This window comes from Phalacrocorax aristotelis, chromosome 3 (genome assembly GCF_949628215.1).
Source record: "Phalacrocorax aristotelis chromosome 3, bGulAri2.1, whole genome shotgun sequence".
Taxonomy (NCBI): domain Eukaryota; kingdom Metazoa; phylum Chordata; class Aves; order Suliformes; family Phalacrocoracidae; genus Phalacrocorax; species Phalacrocorax aristotelis.
In genome coordinates this window covers 103,031,533-103,039,723 of record NC_134278.1, presented here as the reverse complement: position 1 = coordinate 103,039,723, position 8,191 = coordinate 103,031,533, and positions in this window count along the sequence as shown.

Here is an 8,191-nt window from a genome sequence, read left to right as displayed (position 1 = left end):
GTAGCTGTGTCTAACTATTCCTCAGGCTCTTGTCATTACCCATTCTCATTGTTTTGTTACTCAGAGATGTAGCTTTATGCGAGTTGCTTGAGCCCCATGTGGTTTATAGTGTAGGTTTGGGGTGGGGGAAGTACCATCGTGATTGTTAAGATCTATCCTGTTTTTGAAGAAATCATTCTTTGGGCACTGTTCCTGTAGAAACTTATTTTTGCCAACAGTTTTATTTTGGTCTGCAAGATCCCTTTTTAAATTAAAAGATGAGGATACTTGACTCCTCTGTGAATATGTAAGAGTTGTAAATAATGATTGTGATATAAAGAAAACTTGTATCCCATTATTTTAATGGTGGATGATTCATCTCTGTGTCAGTTTGATAAATTAACTCAGAGTATAAATATCTATTCTTATGTAATTTTAATGCTTTTTTAATTTTCCCCCCTCTGCCCTATATTCTCCTCCCCAATTTCAGTAATTTTATTAGCATTACAAGGTATTCAACCTTTTGCCAAAGTCAATAGATCCAAGTCTCTTGCTTAATCTTCTCCTTCCCCCTTTTCTGAAGAGTGGATCTGGGACACTGTTGTTTGCTCTGTCACAGCAGATTGCTGCCAGTATTGGCTATGACTCCAGAAGTGTCGGCCAGCTCCAGGGGACTAAGGGTTTTGTTCGAATCCTCATGCACTGAGACCTAAGCCAGCTTTTACCTATCTTGAAGAATAAGCAAAGGCGAAAAAATGTCACTATTCAAGTACAAGGCATGTAATTGGCAGTAGCAAGTAACAACTTCCTGCTGCTAAAAATATTTTGCTTTATTTCATTTTGCTAGCATTAGCAAGTCAGCAGTCTGTTCTGAAAAACAGGATTTTAAATGGCACATGAAAACGCAGCTATTTGAAACAGTAACTGAAAAGCATTTTTTCCTAGTGCCCTAGGCTTCCTAATTACTATAAATTAAATTGAAACAGGTGTGTTCAGAGGCAGCTGAGCTAACATTGCCTTGGCCCAACTCTAATTACAGTCCTTGACAAGTGAAGTTGTAGCATTTTGGCGATAATACATCATTTTGAGTCTTGCACCATTTCCTGCTCTTCCTGCGGTTCCTATCAAGAGGCTATTTGAACCGCTGTTGCAAGGTGGTAATTCATTTTGGTGACAAGTGCGTTCAGATGGCAGAGTGGCGGCCTCCTGGCGAGGTGGCTTTTAACAAGGTCAGAGAACAGGACAAAACAGTTGAAATAAGATCACGGAGGGAACAGAAATTATTAGCAAGCCAAACTCAGTTCTTTCAATTGTTTTTGCAGCCTCAATAATTGCAAACACAGTGGATAGAGAGTTTGGGTTTGTTCCCTTGAAATAGGCTGAGAAGCAGTTACAAAGGTCTGCATTTCATTACATTCTTAGGGAACAATGAAGTCCCCAGTTCGCATCTGTTTTCTTCCATCATCTTCATCTTGTGAGTGAAATGCCAACTCATCAGGAGATGCATTGTGACATAAGATTGGAAATCTCTTAGGTGTATGTGGTAAAAGGGTCCCAAGTCTCAGAGTCCTGAGGTCACTTTCGGGATGTTAGAGAACTACTCAGTACTGTTTTCCCTCAGTCTGCAGGCAGCTACAGTGAGGACAGTGTGACTTGCCTAGCCCGTTTGCGGAGGATGGTGTGGCTCTGTGTCCCAGATGATGCCTAGCTCAGGTTGGACAAACAGATTGAAGTTTAGCCCAGAAAAAGTTGGACTGCTCATTGGTATTGAGAAGCAGCCAGAGGCAATATTAGTCCTTGAAGACAGTGGGTCTGCTGTTAGATCTCTAGTCAAATGAAAACTTTAATAGTCAAAATTAGCCCAGGTGCTTGACAGCATATTTCAGAAATAATCCAGATAGGTGTTTGACTGACTGGGCTTTTTTGGCCTGGCCCCCTTTTACTACACTTAAAAAAATAATAATTTTCAAATTGGTACTGGAGCACAGGGTAGGGGTTCCTTTGCCAAAACGGTGTCTCAACAATGCTTATGGCGCTACAGCTCCAGGATCTACCAGTTGATTACTGGGTGGAGTCTGAAGTTCTTCATAGGATGTTTAAGGATCAGAAAGAGTTCCCTACGGGCTAACTGGTTGCATGTTGTTGGGACAGAGTTACAGTAGCAGGTGCCAGGGCATACAGAGCCCTGAATGGGTATGTGTTATCAGTTTCAGCTAGACTTAGATGAAGAGAATGGAAAAGAATGCAACTGTTGTCATTCATCCCTGATCTTTCACTTCTGGTATCTTTAAGGGTGTTTACATATCAGGAAGATGTTAAAAGAGAGAGATACCATGTACTTTTAGGAGGAGCCGACTCAGGACTCTGTCTTTTTTCTTTCTGGGCTTTCTCCTGTTTCTTACAGACAGAAGGAGAAAAACATGTTTAAAGATACAGTCCTGCACAAAATTTTAAGGAATATATTGCAAAATTTCAGTGTCAAGCATGGATCTGTATCACTTGAGCTACTGAAGATAGGAGAACATAAACTAGAAAGAAGGCGGCTCTGTGCTGTGCTGATCCAGGCGAGGCAAGAGCAATTAGTTGGCATGCAGCTTATGTTCCTACTGTAACTCTTTCAAGGTCTTTTTTTTTCTTCTTTATCTTGTTTTCGAACTTAGAAAAGAGTTTGGCGTTTAAGTACAAACCTTTAATACCATTTAAAAATATAGCTGAAATAACTGAGTAAATCCATTCAAACTGATGTTACTTTGTTGGAGCTTGGTACTGTTTTCATGAAAAACATAATTTGATAAGCAAAAGAAATGTAGTTTAAATTAAACTTTAACTCTCTTGGGCTCAGTGTGTTCCATAAAGCTTCAGAAACAGAGCACTAGTGTTTGGGCTTTTTTCTTTCTAATTTTCTGACATTACACATTTGTATTTCAGATGTTTGAAATTCGTGACTAGATCATTGCTGTGAATTTGGGTGCCTTCTGAGTAATTAATGTGCTAGTACAGACATATAGAGCCAGAGAACCAATGTGAATTAAGGCAGAAATCAGCTGATCAATGTGGGAAGCCAGAAGTCGTTGGGAATGTAATTTTGACATTAAAGTAAGATGTTCTCTACTTAAATTAATCTCTTGTCATGTTAAATCTTTAAATCTAGCTTTTTTAGTAAATCATCTTTAAAGCCATTTAACAAGTTTCTACAGATGAAGTGAGCCAAGTGGGTGAATGTAACTTGTATTTATAAAGATGAGATCCAGATGGCAAAACACGGAAATGGGAACCTAGTGGACGATGTTAGAATGAAATTTGTTAAGACATAGATGAAGGAGAGCAATACGAGTTTACTTTCCAGTTGACACACATTCTGGGACAGCTGTGAAGGTTGTCTGGGAGATCTTAGAAGAAAAACCTAGTCTGTGAGTTTTCCAACTTGAGTCAACCTCCGTTTGTGATGCAGCTGGTGCTCTAGAGAAAGGAAATAATACAATTACCAATTCATGTAGTTTCCTACCTCTGTTTGTTTGTTTGTTTTCCAAACCTCCTCCCATTGTGGGAACCTGATACTGCTACTCAGAAGGAAGAGCAGCTGGCGGTTCTATTTTCAATACCGGATTGTCTGCTCAAATGTTTCTCTATACACTGCAGTGGGACTTCACAGCATCCTGCTCATGTCTAGGTTACCAACTGATCAATAGCACTCACCCAGCATGTGGGAGACAAGTGCTTTTCCTGTACTGAACTGTGAGTGAGAATATTTGTCTTTACAAATGAAGGCCAGAAGGAAAAGATGGTGGTTTCCCCACCCCAATTCTGTGCTTCAGTAGCTAGTGTTAGCTAAAGATGTTGGACACCTGGATTTAACACCTCTGCCCATCTGAGCCTGTTCACCTGTGTGCCAGGCCTTAAAATGTTACCTATATAGTCAACTTATCTAGTATCTTTTTAGTATAGACTATCATCATTTACTAGAACAGAGGAGGTATTCCAGATTTTCCTTTGCTTGGGTGTGTACCTGCAAAAGAGTTATGCTTGTTCTCCATCTCTCTCTTAAAGGAGTGTTTAACTGTTGCAGTTTGAAGTAGAGAAGACTCAGCACCCTGCACCAGTCTCCTGATCACTGATTTGAGTAACCTCCTGCAAGCGTGGGATACCGACCTGCACTCTGTCAGGCAGAGGCAGGAAATGAGCTTGTTCCCTATGTCTTGGGTGATCACTGTTTACCAAACAGGTTTTTCAAAAAACACAAAGTTTAGAAGAGCCAGTAAGGCCCCTTATTCCCCAGGGCACAGCAGTGAGCCTGGCTACCTTAGCTAACCTGTTGTCATTGAGATAGGTTTTGTGAGTTTGATTTGAAGTACAGAAAATCCACTGTTGTTAAGCTGTAGACGCTGCTTGGGTGAGGAGGCACCTGAAATCTTTTGTGGGTTCGTTGTGTAAATCTGCAGGCTCCTTTGAAATGCAAGCAGAAGTTGGTTGCTCCTTATTAACTTAAGTTCTCAAAAACAGTTGTGTAATGAGTGTTAAACATTCATTAATTGCTAGTGACAAGGAAGTTAGATTCCTGAGAGCAAAGCCAATGAGATTTTGTAACCTGGGCCTTAAAACAGTGAAGACAGTCAAAATAGAGCAGAGAGTATACTTACAGCTTTTCCACTACTTCACAGGGCCGGTATTTTGTGGTTGGAGGATATGTTGCTCAGAGTTCTTGAAAGTGCTTATTGTTTTAAATTAAATGGAACATGAAGGAGTAATAATCCAATACTCTGAAGCTCAGAATAAAACTTTGGAAGAATTAATTGGTTGCTTGTGCTCTCTTGGTGTAATTATAGCTGTTTGTCAGAATGTATTCTGGTAGACATCAAGCACATTAGATTGTAGTTTGAATTAAAAAATGCCACAGAAAGATGTTACTGTCATGTGTACGGTAGAGAATTTCTAAAAATATTGCTTCTGCCGCTTCTTGGCCTTTAAAATATGCAGAACTAAATCAGACTGCAAGGCTTACCTGTTGTCATAGCTGATTTTAGTGTAAAAATCCTTTCTGGAGCACGTTTTGGCTAAATACTGATATGCAAGCATGTGAACAACCTCTGCTGCCTTAGAGCTTATGGTTCCCACTGATGGATCTATGTAGAAAGTCTGGCTTCAAAGATGGAGTTAGTTTTGTTTGAGTTCGGAGGGTTTGGGGTGAAGTTCTTAATGTAGCCAAGGTCTTGTGGGGGGCAGCCAAAATAATTATGAACCTTAGTCACAGTAGTAAGCCAAAAACGCAAAGGCAGTGATTTAATACTTCCAGAGTAGTAAGAATGGTTGAACGCTCAACCATCCTTCACTTCCATGGCTGTGATTTTTAATTGCTAATCTCTAGCCCAGTTAATGTATGCTTATATCTGAGGAAGGTCTCTCTTTTGGGTTTACTTTTTTATGACGTGTAAGTGTCGTGGTTTAACCCCATCCAGCAACCAAGCACCACAGATCCACAGGTTTATGTAGTACATCATTCTGGTAGCAAACGTCATTTATACTTAGAAGAAAATGGAGCTTCCCTTCATTCTCTTTGCCCTGCAGAAATAGTAATGGCTGACTCATAACCTTCTGGGCAAGAACTATTGCATTAGCATCAATAGGATATTTGGAAATATGCAATAATTTAAATCAGGTTTATCCATAGACCCATCTTGACTTAAGCCTCAATCCTGCACCTTTCAGAGAAATGAATTTTTTTAAGTGTTTCCACTGAACAGGTTACAGTCTAAATCTGCTTAAATAAATGCCCAGTGAGGAGCTCAGGGTTTGGAAGTGGGATGAACCCTTTCTTTGGTACGCATCAGAGTATTTTCCAGTTAGGACTTCCAAATGCCTGTCTGACTACCACCTTTCCTTCTCTACTTTGGGAAGGGAGAAGCAGCTTGTTTAAAAGCAGGTTCCCTCTCTGTTTGGGCAATCAGCCTGTGGAGAAATGTTTGATCCCATGACACATTAGATCAGATTTACACTTAGAACCATGCAGATTTTGCTTTACAGGAAGACATTTTTGTACTGTAGACACCTGCAGCACGTACAAAGGTGATGTTGAGTGCCGTGTGCTAATTTAAAATAATTTCCCCAGTAATGAACTGGATCAAAAATGAAAGATGGTGCTGCCAGTATTTTTAATAACATGTTGACATATATTTTGGAAACAATGTGGCCCATGCTTCCGTTTGTATTTATAATTTAGTATGACTCATAACCAGAAGTCAGAACTGTCCTGGTGAAAAGAAGAGAATGGATATTAAGATTACAAGTGCCAAGGCAGATTTTGTATATCAAAAGCTGACAAAAAAAGACAATTTGCAGAGGTTTCAGTAAGTACATCATTAAATCATCCTTGGCTCCTTCTCAATTGTTTCTTTTTTAAACGATGCTTCTCTAAGCAAAAATACAAACATGTGAAACACTGAAGGTGACTTTCTTGGAAGAACTGTTTTTTTTCCCCACTAGGGAAATATATTTTTTCTGAAGATGTCCAACTGATTAATGCCAGACCACATGGAATTACTAAGTGAAATCCTCAAGATGTTCTATTGTTTTTATAGCACAACTCAGTTGCCAGTGTTTTTCTGTATGTGAAAATATTTGGCAGCTTTGTTGACCAGATAGGCAATGGTATGTGAATTTCGTATTTTATATAAAGACCCTTGGTTTCACATCTAAAATTTAGGGGTTTGATGTTCAACTAAAACGGGGTAAGTGATTGCCTTAATAATTTCTGTAGAGCGTCAAGAGAAAGGAGGGCGTCGGGTCATGCTCCACTCCACCAGAACTGGACATACATGTTTGGTTTTACTGAAGGCATTTTCGGACACAGCAAACTGTCAAGCCTGGAATTGCCTGTAGTTCTGCTGGCCTCAGCAGCTCTCCCCATGGCCTGTGTGGAGACTTAGGTCTGCTCTCCCAGTGTTACAAGCAAGTTCTGTCTTTGTAGTGGAACCCCCTTACTACGTTTGGCATGAGCAGTGCTGAGAAACATACGTATTGTATAAATTCCCTTCTTGAAGCACTACCAGTACTTTGGTTAAGCCACTGTAAAACTACTGGTATGCATTTGTTCATAGTTTGGAAAATACTGTTTTCATTACAGTAAACCAATATAAACATCAGCAATATTCCTATCAAACAAATTAGTTCTCATGTGAAATGTATGGTAAGTAAATTTGTTGTGTAGCTGAATACAGTGTTGTTTAATGGAACTTGATTTGGTGCCAACCAAACATATGGATCTTTAAATGCATTTCCCTTGTGGCTATGTTGAAATCATCCACCAATAACATGTGTTGAATTCCCTTCCAGACTTGCAGGCTGGCTGCCCTTATTGTATGAGGTTTTGAAATGCAACAAATAGTATTGGGGGGGGAGGAATACAGTGCAAAAATTTAAAAAAATTTTTGCTTGACTAAAGCTTTTCTTCTCCCTGCCACTTCCTCTCAGCCCGGAAGAGAGTTTTGTCTTCAAAAGCTATAAAGGTCCTTTGTTCCTTTGAGGATTTCTGTCTCCATTTCTCTTCTACTTCTTTCCTTTTTACCAGGGGAAATTGATAAAAGGAGGAAAGGGAAGATAAATGGAAGACAGGGAAATAAAGGGAAATATTTTTGTCCTTGCCTTTTTACAATATTAACATTATTACTATAGGCATATGTATTTCTGAAAAAACAATTTTTCAGAAAACACTGCCTTTTTTTTTTTTTTTCTCCATAGTTGTCACAGTATGTTCCTTGACAGGGAGCAGTATTGGGGAAGCTACTTCAGCCAATACATTTTTAACCAGAGATTTTTAATGGGCTAACACAACAGATTACCTTAAGGTTTCACCAGAAGTAATAGTGTAGATCCTTGCCTACCAAACACTTCTGTGCATGCTTATATTGATTGCTGTGTGTAGTAGTATTCCAAATCAGTGTCATTCCCTTCTTGTAGTGAAACAGATACACAAGCATCAGAAAGTTTAATAATGTGTTCCTCCATAGCAGTCTGTGCATTAAGGTGGGCTTTAAAAATTACTGTACCATAATTACTTTACTGTAATTACTGTACTGCAATTACTTTAAAACCTTCCCTTTGTACTTAATCAGATGCTGAAGCAGTGCTAAGAAGGGTGGGCCTCATTTAACTTTGTCAAATTTCCTCCAGTGCTATAAGCACAAGTGAGTGTGTTATAATGATTTACATGTATAACATC